This window comes from Rhinolophus sinicus, linkage group LG12 (assembly GCF_036562045.2).
Source record: "Rhinolophus sinicus isolate RSC01 linkage group LG12, ASM3656204v1, whole genome shotgun sequence".
Classification (NCBI taxonomy): Eukaryota; Metazoa; Chordata; class Mammalia; order Chiroptera; family Rhinolophidae; genus Rhinolophus; species Rhinolophus sinicus.
The window spans coordinates 33,849,532-33,862,219 of record NC_133761.1 but is presented as its reverse complement, the minus strand read 5'-3'; the positions used below and the strand labels follow the sequence as shown (position 1 = coordinate 33,862,219).

The following is a 12,688-nucleotide window of genomic DNA, read 5'->3' as shown; positions in this document are numbered from 1 at the left end:
TCTGAAGAAATCCAAAACACTAATTCAAAAATATATACAAGGTAGGACAATTAAGTTCACAAACTCATCCTAGAAAAAGTGCTACACACCTCATTGCTGAAAATCACTATAGTCACCTTCCAAATACTCCCCTTGGGTAGCTATGCACCACCACCAGCACCTAATCCACACTTCAAAGCAATTCTGGAACTCTTTTTTCTGGAATGGCCATCAGAGCTGTCTTCATATTACCCTTGATGTCCTGAATGTCATCAAAATGTCTTCCTTTCAATATTTCCTTTATCTTTGGGTAAAGAAAGAAGTAATCAGGGGCCACATCAGGTGAGTATGGAGGGTATCCCAATACAGATATTTGTTTACTGGCTTAAAAACTCCCTCACAGACAGTGTCGTGTGAGCTGGTGCATTGTCGTGATGCAAGAGCCATGAATTGTTGGCAAAAAGTTCAGGTCATCTAACTTTTTCATGCAGCGTTTTCAGCACTTCCAAATAGTAAACTTGGTTAACCGTTTGTCCAGTGGGCACAAATTCATAATAATTAATCCCTCTGATATCAAAAAAAGTTTAGCAACATCGCTGCAACAAGTTCACGAACATAACTGTTCGACCTTGTATGACCCCCTACGTTTATTGTAACACTATTTACAATAGCCAAGATTTGGAAGCAACCCAAGTGTCTATCAGTAGACAACTGAATAAAGAAGAGGCAGTATATATGCACAATGGAATATTACTTGGCCATAAAAAAGAATGGAATCTTAGCATTTGCAACAACATGGATCGGACTAGAGGGTATTATGCTAAGTGAAATAAGTCAGACTGAGAAAAACAAATACCCTATGATCTCACTTACATGCGAAATCTAAAGAATAAAATAAATGAACAAACAAAACAGAAACAGACTCATAGACACAGAGAAGAAACTAATGGTTGCCTGCGGGAAGGGGTTGATTGGCTGAGTAAAAAAGTTTAATGGATATTGCTAAGTGTAGTAAGTCAGACATAGAAAGACAAATGTCACATAAGTTCACTTATAAGTGGGATCTAAAGAACAAAATGAAGTAATGAAACAGAAAGAAACTTATGGATGCAAAGAATATTTTGATTGTTGCCAGATGGGATGGGGCTTGGGAAGTGGGTGAAAAAGGAGAAGGGATTAAGAAGTACAAATTGGTTGTTATACAGTAGTCATGGGGATGTAGGGTATAGCATAAGGAATATAGTCAATAATATTGTAATAACTACGTATGGTGGCAGATGGTACTAGATTAATCAGGGTGATAGATGGAAGGGGTGTTGGGAACAGGGTGAGAAAGGTGAACAGATTAAGAAATACAAATTGGTAGTTACAAAATAGTGATGGGGATGTAAAGTAAAGCATAGGGAATATAGTCAGTAATACGGTAATAACTATACATATAGTACAAGGTGGGTACTAGACTACTCAGGCGGATCACTTCTTAGATAATATTATTGTCTAACCACTATGCTGTACACCTGAAGTTAATATAAAACAGTATCAAATGTCAACTGTAATTGAAAAGTTAAAAATGGGGGGGTGGGGAGAAGTGATGAGCAATAAGAGGTTTGATTTTCCAGGTATAAAACAATTAAGTCTGGGAGATGTAATATAGAACATAAGGAATATAGCCAATAATATTGTGATAGCCTGGTATCATGTCCGATGGTTGCTGGACTTATCATGGTGATCACATCTTTAGGTATATAAATTGTAAGTGTTGATTGACTACGGTGTACACTGGAGACTAATATAATATTGTATGTTAGCTATATTTTAATAAAAATCTTTAAAAAAACACACAAATTGGTAGTTAAAAAATACTCATGGGGATGTAAAGTACAGCATAGAGAATACATTCAATAAAAATATATATAAAAAATAAAAAAGAAAGCTACTAGGTGATTCTTCTAAGGACAATTTTCTTCAAAGTAATTTTCTGTTTCTGCCTATAAAAATAAGTAGCAATTAATTCTGTAAAATAATTAATGTTTGTCTAACCATGCCCCCTATTTTTAAAAAGTATGAAAATGTGCTTATATATCAAACGACAAATTATGTAACTTGACCAAGGTGGAAATAGTTCTCAATCCCCAAATCCATGTGTTAACCACTATGCTTACTGCCTCGTCTCATTCAGTTTATATGCTAATATGTTATTATTTATTCTATAACTCAGCTACTACACTTATATTCATCAAATTTATTGCAGGAATAGAAATCTCTAAGTGTAGGTACTCTCTTCTGAACTGTTGATAAAAGAGAGCTGGGCAATAAGTGGATTTATGAACTATTGCATTTATATGGAAAATGAATATATTTACTTGAATACCTTTGGAAAAACTTCCTCTCTGAGTCCTCAGATGCCCCTTCTCTCTAGGAGTAAAAGTGTGTGCTCTGTGCCTAGAAGTTTATTATGTAGTTTTATAGTTCATTCATCAAATGTCTATTACATGCTAAGCACAGGATTGTCTTGCATACATTATCACATCTCGTTGAATCCTCACAGCCACCCTGTGAAATAGTTATGGAATAGGCATACCGTATTCTTTCCACCTCTCAGAATTGAAGGCTGAAGTTCAGGTAGATCAATTTCCCAGTGGTTACACAGCAGGTGCCTGAAGAAAGCAGGGTTCGCCAGATCTGTCTGCCTTTTTCAACTTAGAACAGCTTGCCTGGGAGTGAACTAGCTGAAGAGTTTTAGGAGGTGAGACTAGGAAAGTCGTGGGGAGCTTTCAATTTTATTCTAAGTGAGACACCAAGCTTTGGATTCATTTATTCATTCAGTACCTATTGATTGGGCTTCTAATGTATGCTGAACAGTCTACGCACTGGGGGCACCACAGCAAGTCAAAAAGCACAGACCCCCTGCCTTCCAGAAGCTTACATTCTGGCTACTGAAGGTTTTGAGCAGAGAAATGGCATGGTTTAAGTTCAACTAGGGTCCTACTGGCTGCAGTGTGGAGCATCACCTGCAGAGGGGTGAGGACTGTAGCAGGGAGAGCAATCAGGAGGACTGCAACAATCCAGACCAAAGAGTGTTGGGGCTTGGACGAGAGTCACAGCCGGGAGAAGCCGGATTCTAGATAGACTTAGAAGAAAACACCAATGGGATTTACTGAGCAACTGGATGTGGAAATGGCTCATCCAGGCTTTAATTGGAATTCAAGTCAGCCTGCATCTTAAACCTGTGCTTTTTTAATTATGTTAAAATGCTCAAGTATAAAGTGGCTTCACAACAATATCCAATTTAATGGAAAACAGATCCTTTTCAGCTCCTTAGCACTAGGCTAATGAAATGAGAATACTTGTTGGTGCCAAAGGAGGCAAGACAGAGCTCCATTTTCCAGGCGCATTTATTCTCCAGGCTGCTGTCGATCAGCCTGCTCCCTCGAAGGCCACTTGCTTGTGTGGCAGCACCTGTGTGATGATACTTGCGATTTGCAGTGTGTCCATCTCAGAGCTACTCAAAGCCTTTCCCTTTCGCTCCCGTGGGGTGAGGTAGGAGGATAGATCCTCTTAATAAGGTGTAGGCCCAGCTTTATGTTTTTCTGCCTGTGTTATTTCTGTGTGTTATTCCTCTGAAACAACATTATGAGGTCCAAATCAGAACAGGTTTTAACTCTTGGTCACGAAGTGGGACTTTTCGTGTATTGTGGTCCCATTTTTTAAAGTTTGGAAAACACAGCTTCGTTGTAGTTACTTTTACCAAGCAGACATTGTCTCTCAAAAATGTTTCTACCTATGTCATCTCTACCAGTAACTTTAATAACTCCATGATAGAAATTTGTACTTCCCAAGTCAATGAAATTGCCACCGAGCTGTTTATACAGCAACAAGGTGAATAAAATGTCGTCTTCTTTCCATTAATTTTCATTGACCTTAAGCGACTGACCTTGTATTTCTATGTAGAAGAAACTGACCATGAGTAAACATAAACGTTGCATCTGCTTCTCAGTCTTTATTCTACTGAGGATAGCATGAGCAGCTGGCTATACTTGTGGATTTAGAGTAAGAAGCCATGTCCTATGCGTCTTACCTTAAAGTAAAGCCAAATGATTTGGTTTCAGTTAATCACTGAAAGGCCCTGTGAACTGCCTAGGTTCCTCCTAACTGCGTCTTCTGTACAAGATCTAACATCCCACTGAACTTGGCCATCCATTGGGTCTTGTGGGGCAGGTTGTCTAGTTAGACCTATGATTAGAGGCTCTCACTTCCTGGCCTGCAGGCAGCATTTGTACAACCACATTAACCTGCCCTGGAGACCAAGGCTAAGGGTGTTCCTTTGCTGTGTCAGCCACACTCTGAATCAGGCAGCCACACCAGCAAGAGATGAATATGTATTTCTCTGGTTCCCTCCTGCCTCCAAATGCAGATGAGGGACCTTGCCATTTTTAAAAAAAATTAAAATCAACTGAAGAATTACTTATTTTATTTTATTATTTTTCTCAGGGCTGCGTCCAAAGAGGACTCTACGTTTGGTGCTCTGGACTGCAGAGGAACAAGGTGGAATCGGTGCTTTCCAGTATTATCAGTCACACAAGGTGAGAAAACAGCCATAGATTGCTGGGCATTTGCACATGTGCTGTCAGTGTAAATTCTGTCTTTTGTCCTGAAGACACTCAACAATGGTTTGTGGTAGGCTGACCCTAGCAAACCCCCCTTGGAAAAGTCTTCTTCATCCAGCCCCATAGAGGAGAATGCACTGGTGAGCTGACAGTGCTGTGGTGTGGAGCCAAGGGCGTCTCTCTTTCTGCATCCATCTGTGGCCTTAGAAAAAGCCCCACTGCCACACTGCCACTTTCTTAAAGGCTCTCTCATTCTGGTACACTCATGTATGCTAGAGAAGTAGTAATAGGTCAACATTCCCTCTCCCCACGGAGTCTACTTGCATACTTCGATGCCTTAAGCCCTCCTGGGAGCACTGGTGTTTAAGAGCCAAGGCCTGAGGCCTTGAGTCAGCCAGGAGCATTGATAATAGTGGCCGGAATGGCAGCAGCCAGAGGTCTCAGAGCTGGGTATGTGGAGGATTGCTTGGTTTGACAATGACTATAATAAGACAAAAGTGAAGCTTGAAGCAAGAAGGTGATAGTAGAAGATCATGATTAGAAATATGAGACCACATTTAAGATGGGGACAGGGATATTAATGTCAACAACAACCTTTCAGAGAGGAGAAAGTATACAAGCTCAAAAACACTCTGCATCAAATCCAATGGTTGTTCAAGGAGGATTCCCAAGTCAGTGGTTGTGCTGCAGAGCAGCAGTAGTTGAGCCAAGGAGTGGGGTCTCGTCAGCTGCTGCATCTCCAGATTAGAAGGAAAAGATCTTGCAAGCTTAAATTATTCAAACCTGCCTGATCACTGCACTATACACCTGAAGCTGAACAATAATGAATGCCAACTATAATTATTTATTTATATATATATATATATATATATATATATATATATATATATATATATATATATATACTTACAAGAAGTGGAGTACAGCATTAGGAATAGAGACAGTGGAAATGTAATGGCTCTGTGCGATGTCAGAGGGATAGTGGATGGGGGGAGGGGGGTTCACACAGTGTCAGGGATATAAATGATAAACATCTAAGTATTACTTTGTCTTGTGCACCTGAAACTAATAAAATAAATAAATAAATAAACAAAAAATAAATAAAATTTTTAAAATTATTAAAATCAAATAGGTTTATTTGTTTTCTGAATTGTATTTATATCTTTTTGAATCATTTTTCAGTGAGTCTCTACTACCCAATTTCAGTTAGAGCTGAAGAGTAATGAGTTCAGGGTCAGGAATTTGGTCACTAAATATAGTTGTTTACTGTACAAAGGAAAACCACACTTTATGTCCAATTCTTTCACCACTTCAGTTCTTTTGGTCTCACCGGATCCTGGGAAATAAGATAATTCCAGATAAATGTCCTTTGGTTGGTGGGTCACTAACATCAGCCTCTATATGTTGTGGTGGGCTAGAACATCAGATAAGAGTTATTCTAGATTCAGCAACATTCAATTAACATTTCTGACCACCTACTATATCTCATGCACAGTGTTAGGCATTAGGTTTAGTGTCATTAACATGATTAACCCTGACTTCTTGGAAGCTGCAACCTAAAGAAGGACACCAATGACTGAACTTCGATTATAAAGTGTTCTGATAAAGAATAAAGTATGATGGCAGAGACAGGAACCTCCCCTAACCTGGCCTTGGGGAGCAATCACCATAGGATTCATGGAAGAAATGACATCTAAGTGGAGACTTGAAGACTGAATACAAGTAAGCTAAGGAAGAGGATTTAGCCGGCAGGTGGTAAGCACTTCATAGCAAGAACTGTATGTGCAGAGGCTGGAGGTGAAGAGAGCACAGCACACTGAAGACACTGGAGTGACTGGTGCATAAACTATAAGATACATCATGGTAGGAGCATAGAGTAGAGAGGTGAACAAGAACATATAAATCATGTTTACAAGTTTGTACTTCATCCTGATGCAAGAAGAATAACTGGATTATTTTTAAGGAGGAACTTTTAGATTCTATACATCTTGGACCCTATAAAAACAAAATACCCAAAGAACTGTTTTGCAGCATGTTTATTCTCAATAATCTACTGTACTCCAAGAAAAAATACATTGCAATTAAACTTCAATGGATCAGGCTTGAAATTTAGTCAACAACTGAATTTTTATACATCTAAAGAAAGAATGTTTATTTCTCTATAAGTTTTTGAAATTCATAGTAGCCTACTAAAATATATGGGTGAAATCAGAGATGACTTGATTTTAAAATTCCCAGAGATTGAATAGTTTTAAAGGATTTATTCTGTATTCTTATGATTAGCATATTGATAGAAGCATTGTCATGAGCATAATTATTTCTGCGGTGGCTGAGTTTAACTTTAAGTGAATATAACAAGCAAGTCACAAACCAGGGACGACAAATCAGATTGTCTTAGACTTCTCTATAGATTTATTTAAAGTTAGAAAATAGTCAATATCCAATTTACTACAGTCACAACACAGAGAGTCTCTGTTCTAAATAAGGTATGATAACTGCTGAAACAAATAAGCTGTAAAATTTCAGTGGTTTAACATAATAGAAATTTTTTTCGTTCACTTAACATCTAGTCTGCAGGAGGGCTCTGCTCCACATAGTCATTCAGAGATCCAGGTTGATAGACTTTTCAGCAACATGGCTTTTAATATGGCCTTGAGCATCAATATGCAGCTGGCAGTCAGGGAGAGAGTGGGAGGTTTTCAAGGGACACTTCTGGAGGAGGACATGGAGAGACAAAGAGAGAGTTTATGTTTGCTGACCTGAAGTCTGAAAGGAACTTCATCTACCATTAACCATGGTTATCTCTGAGAGAAAACTAGGATTAGGTGGATACAGTGAGTTATATAACTGTATTGTATTAATTTTCATGAAATAAAAATATTATTTTTATAATGAAAAGAAAAATTGAAAGAACAGGAACATCAGTAAACATTTACTTGACAAAAGTTTTTATTTCATTTTAAAGAGAATGTTCTATCTTATAAATCACAAAGACATATATCCTGCCCTCTCCAACAAATACTCACCAAAACACTTAAAGTACAAGCATAGAATTGTTACCACATCTGAGTTTTTCAGGCCTTCATTTTCCCTACTCTCTTCAAATAAGAAACTAGAACTGACCCTAGTTTGGGTGATTGGAGTGCTGTGCTCCTAACACGGAGGTCACCGGTTCGATTCCCACATGAGCCAGTGAGCTGTGCCCTCTACAGCTAAGATTGTGAAAAACAGCTCTCCCTGGAGCTGGACTGCGTGAGCAGCTGGAAGTTGGTGTGTGCTGCCGTGGGCTGCCACGGGCTGTTGTGTGCTGCTGTGGGCTGCTGTGTGCTGTCTTGAGCAGCCAGTGGCCAGAGTCAGTGGGCAGCAGCCAGTGTGAGTGGCTGGTAACCATCGTGAGTGGCCGGTAGCCAAGAGCTGCCGTCGGCTGCTCACTGCATTTGTTCATTTGTTCCTCCTTCTCTAGTCATTATTTCTATTAATAACATCATCATCCTCCCCACCGCCATATATCAAAATGTTGCTGACATTTTCCCTTCATTCTCTTCTTTGTGCCCCACATCTAATAAACAGTAAAGTGCTATTGATTCCATATTCTATCACTTTAGATGCATCCTTCATCTCAAGGCTCTCTGTTGTTTCTCTAGTTCAGGCTTTGCATGATACCCACCGTATCAAGTTAATCTTCCCGAAGCCCAGCTCAAATCCAATACACTCTCTGCCCCCAAGCGAATTCAGTTGTTTTCCAGCACTAATACAATCTAGTTCAAACTCCTTAGCTTCTTGGCCCTTATGGTCCCCCATGCCATGATTTCTCACTATTCTCCTCCATGTCCTCTAGTCTGACAAAAGTGAGGAGCACTTTACACATCACACACTAGCCATTTTTGTGTGTCATTAATCATACGGTTTCTTTTCCTTGAATTCCCTTCCTTCCCATCTCTGCATGTTCTTCAAGGATGAAATCAAATGCCTTCTTTCCCATAGAACATTCTCTGATTAACTCTCCAAACCCTGATTAAACATAATCTCCCTATCCTTGAAACTAATGTAATAACTTATCTAGGCATTTCTAAGGATGTGGAATACTTTCTAATTTATAGGAAGGAAGGAAAGAAGGAAGGAAGAAAGGAAGGAAAGAAGGAAGGAAGGAGGAAGGGAGGGAAATAAAGGAGGTATGGAGGGGAAGAATGGAGGGAGTGAAGGGAAGGGAAGATGGGCAGAGGGAAGAAGGAAGGAAAGCTGGGGGAAAAAAGAAATTACAGTATTTGGCCATAAGGACCTTGCATTTTACTTAAAATTTAACTTTAAACACACACATAAGAAATTTAGTATAGCAAGCAATATATAATGAGGTTCTAAATTATTTCCTAAAAGTATCTTGCTTTTGTGAAAGACTCTATCATTGACAGGATAAGAGTAGTGCAAATGCTTAATACAGTAAATGTAAAGGAGTTAGAAAAGGGATAAATGGCTATGACATGTTAGTCATGAGGAAAGCTCAGGATCTAATCCTTGAGGGATTAGTGGACTTCAGAGAGTAATCAGGAAGGGAGAAAAGGGAAAGATACTCCCCTTCATATTGATGAGAACTGAGTCCCAAGGTATGCCTTTTGCATCAGCATGGGTGATACCACACAGTAAAAGAACTTCTACTTGGGGTGGACTTATTTTTGTGATTTTAAAAATAAAATATTTGAACTTTTAAAATAAAAGTGAAAGGCGTGGAGGGGAGTCATTGTATGGTGACGGATGATAACTAGACTGGGGATGATCACTTTGCAGTGTATACAGATGTCAAATTATGTTGTACACCTGAAATTAATATAATAAGAAATACATAAATAAGAAAACTCTGCTAGTATTTTTATGGTACTGTTGTGGTTATTAGCTATCTATACAAGGGATAATTAAGTTATAGCCTGTGTACCAAATCCAGTTGGCTACCTGTTTATGTACAGACCTCAAGCTAAGAATGATTTTTACATTTTTAACTGACTTTGAGACAAAGATTGTATGTCACCTGCAAAACCTAAAATATTAAATATCAGACCCTTTGCAGAAAAAATTTGCTGATCCTTAATGTATATGATAAAAATCATAAAATATTTTTATTGTTATTTTCATACAATAATTTCTTTATTGATGAAATCATATGGTATTTGTTTTGCTCAGTCTGACACTTTACTCAGCATAATACCTTCTAGGTCCATCCATTTTGTTGCAGATGGCAAGATTTCATTCTTTTTTTATGTCTGAGTAATGTTTCATTGTATATATGTACCACTTCTTTTTATCTGTTCATCTATTGATGGACATTTATGTTGCTTCCATATCTTGGCTACTATAAATAATGCTGCAATGAACATATAGATACATATGTTTGAATTAGTGTTTGGGGTTTCTTCGGGTAAATACCCAGAAGTGGGATTACTGGGTCTTTCTTTGTCTCTTGCTATAGCCTTTGTTTTAAAGTCTATTTTGTCCAGGATAAGTATTGCTACTCCAGATTTTTAAAAAATTTCCTTTTTTCATGAAATATCTTTTTCTATCTCTTTACTTTCAGTCTGTGTGTCTTTTGATCTGAAGTGAGTTTGTTGTAGACAGCATATGTAAGGGTATTCTTTTCTTATCTTTTCAGCGACCTTATGTCCTGTCATTGGAGCATTCAATCCATTTACATTTAAAGTAATTGTTGATAGATATGAAGTTATTGCCATTTTATCATTCATATTTCTTATCTCTTTTTTTTCTTCTTAAAGAATTCCCTTTAACAGTTCTTGTAATACTGGTTTAGTGGTGATGAACTTCTTTAGCTTTTCCCTGTTTGAGAGGCTCTTTATATGTCCTTTGATTCTAAATGACAGCTTTGCTGGGTGGAGTAATCTTGGTTGTAGGTCTTGCTTTTTATTACTGTGTATATTCCATGCCAATCCCTTCTGGTCTGCAACGTTTCTGTTGAGAAATCAGCTGACTGTATTATGGGAGCTCCATTGTAGGAAACTAACTGCTTTTCTCTTGCTGTTTTTAAGATTCTCTCTTTGTCTTTAATTATGGCCCATTAATTATGATGTGTCCTGGTGTGGGCTTCTTTGGGTTAGTCTTGTTTGGGACTCTCTGCACTTCCTGGACTTCTATGTCTATTTTCTTTGTCAGGTGGGGGAAGTTTTCTGTCATATTTTCTTCAAATAGGTTTGCAATTCCTTGCTCTGTCTTCTCCTTCTCTACCCCTATGATGCAAGTGTTGTTACATTTGATGTTGTTCCAGAAGCCCCTTAAAATATCCCCAGTTTTTTTCAATTCTTTTTTTTTTTTTTTTTTTTTTTTTTGATGTTCTGGTTGGGTATTTTCTGCTACCTGTCTTCCAAATTAATGAGTGACTCCTCTGCTTGATCTATTGATTCCTTCTAGCACATTCTTTATTTCAGTTATTGTATTCTCCATTTCTGACTGGTTCTTTTTTATGTTTTCTGTTCCATTGTTATGTTTCCTATCTCTTTGTTGAAATTCTCACTGAGATCATTGAACATCAGTGTTTTGAACTCTGCATGTGGTAGATTGCTTATCTCCATTTTGTTTAGTTCCTTTTCTGTAGCTTTGTTCTTATCTCTCATTTGGAACTTTTTTTTTTTTTTTTTTTTGTCTGTTCATTTTGGCTGCTTCTCTATGTTTATTTCTATATATTAGATAGACTATGTCTCCCGGTCTTGACAGAGTGGGCTTATGTGGTAGGTATCCTGTGAGGCCCAGTGGCACAGTCTCCCTGGTCACCTGAGATGGGTGCTCCAGGTATGTCCCTTGTGTGCATTGTGTGCCTTCCTGTTGTAGTTGACCCTTGGTTGCTGTTTCCATGTCAATGGGAGGGATTGACCAATTGGTTGTAAGGACTGGCTGTGACTACAGTGGAGGAACTGTTGTGCAGGGGCAGACCCTACAGAGCAGGATGCACTTGAGTGTCTCTGGTGCCTGCCCAGTCTGCCCTCTGGATATGTTGTTTGTGGAGGTGGTTTGGTGGTGCTCTGATGTGGTCTGAAGCTGGCTACTGGTTATGTTGCTTCTGGGTTTGGAAGTGTCTCTGGTGCAGCCATTGCCTATGCCCTGCCAGGGGCCACTTTCTATGAGATACAACATGATCTGCAGATGGTTGCCACCTGTACTGGGCTTGGAAGTGCCTGGGAGATGCTGACTTGTGAACTGAAGCCGGATGCAATCAGTGCCAGGTTTGGGGTTCCTTAGCAAGAGGTAGATGCTGCTGGTTTGGGATTACTGAATCTTTGAGAGGTTTTAAGAAAGTCTGTAGCATGAGCCAAAACAGGCCATTTGTATCAAAAAGCCACTGGAAGCAACTTGGGAGGGCCCAAAAATTGGTTGAGGCAGGGTCTCAGGGAATCATTAGGAAGACGCGAACAGTATTAGTCAGGTTGATGCAGACTTAGATATGGTGGCTGCCTGTGAATGCTCACTGGGTTGGGGGAGGGCTCAATGCAAGGACAGTGGCTTCTGCCAGCGCTTCTGTCTGGAAGAAAGCTGTCCCTCCAGCCCTCTCACTGAAGCCAGACAATTCAGTTCAGTTCATCCCTGTATATCCCTGGCACCTTTCCAACTGCTGCCCCAGCACTGGAGCTCAGAGTGAGTGAGTCCATCATCCTGTAACTCTGTACATGGGCTTTTTAAGAAGGATGCCTGGGACGCCAGCAGCCCTCCATCTCACTCAGCCACCACAATCTCCACTGATTTTCACAGACATAAGTTGTGGGGACTTCTCTTCCAGGCACTGGAATCCTGCCATGGGGAGTCTGGTGTTGGATTGGGACTCCTTGCTCTTCAAAGGGATATTCTTCTGATTTTTAACCACCATGTGTAGGTGTGGGATCAGCCCTTTCTGTGTCTCTGCCCGCCCTACCAGTCTTGATATGGCCTCTTCTTTATATCCTTAGTTATAGGAGTTCTGTTCACCTAATTTTCAGATGATTCTTCTACAATTTAGAAGAAATTGTAAGTTGATTTTTCTACAATTTAGTTGAAATTTTGATATGATCCTGGGAGGCAGCAGACAAAGCATTTATCTAATCTGCCATCTTGGACCTTCCTTAATTCCAGTACAT

General features: G+C 39.2%; 1 protein-coding gene across 1 annotated transcript in view; it reads left to right on the top strand.

Moving 5' to 3' along the window:
• Nucleotides 1-4,474: 4,474 nt before the first annotated feature.
• The window catches only part of LOC141567812 (carboxypeptidase Q-like), a 131,811-nt gene continuing 123,597 nt past the window's right edge, over nt 4,475-12,688 (top strand). Inside the window, exon 1 of the mRNA XM_074316340.1 lies at nt 4,475-4,562. The gene's annotated coding sequence lies outside the window, so the exon portion shown is untranslated. The remainder of the gene's footprint in view (nt 4,563-12,688) is intronic.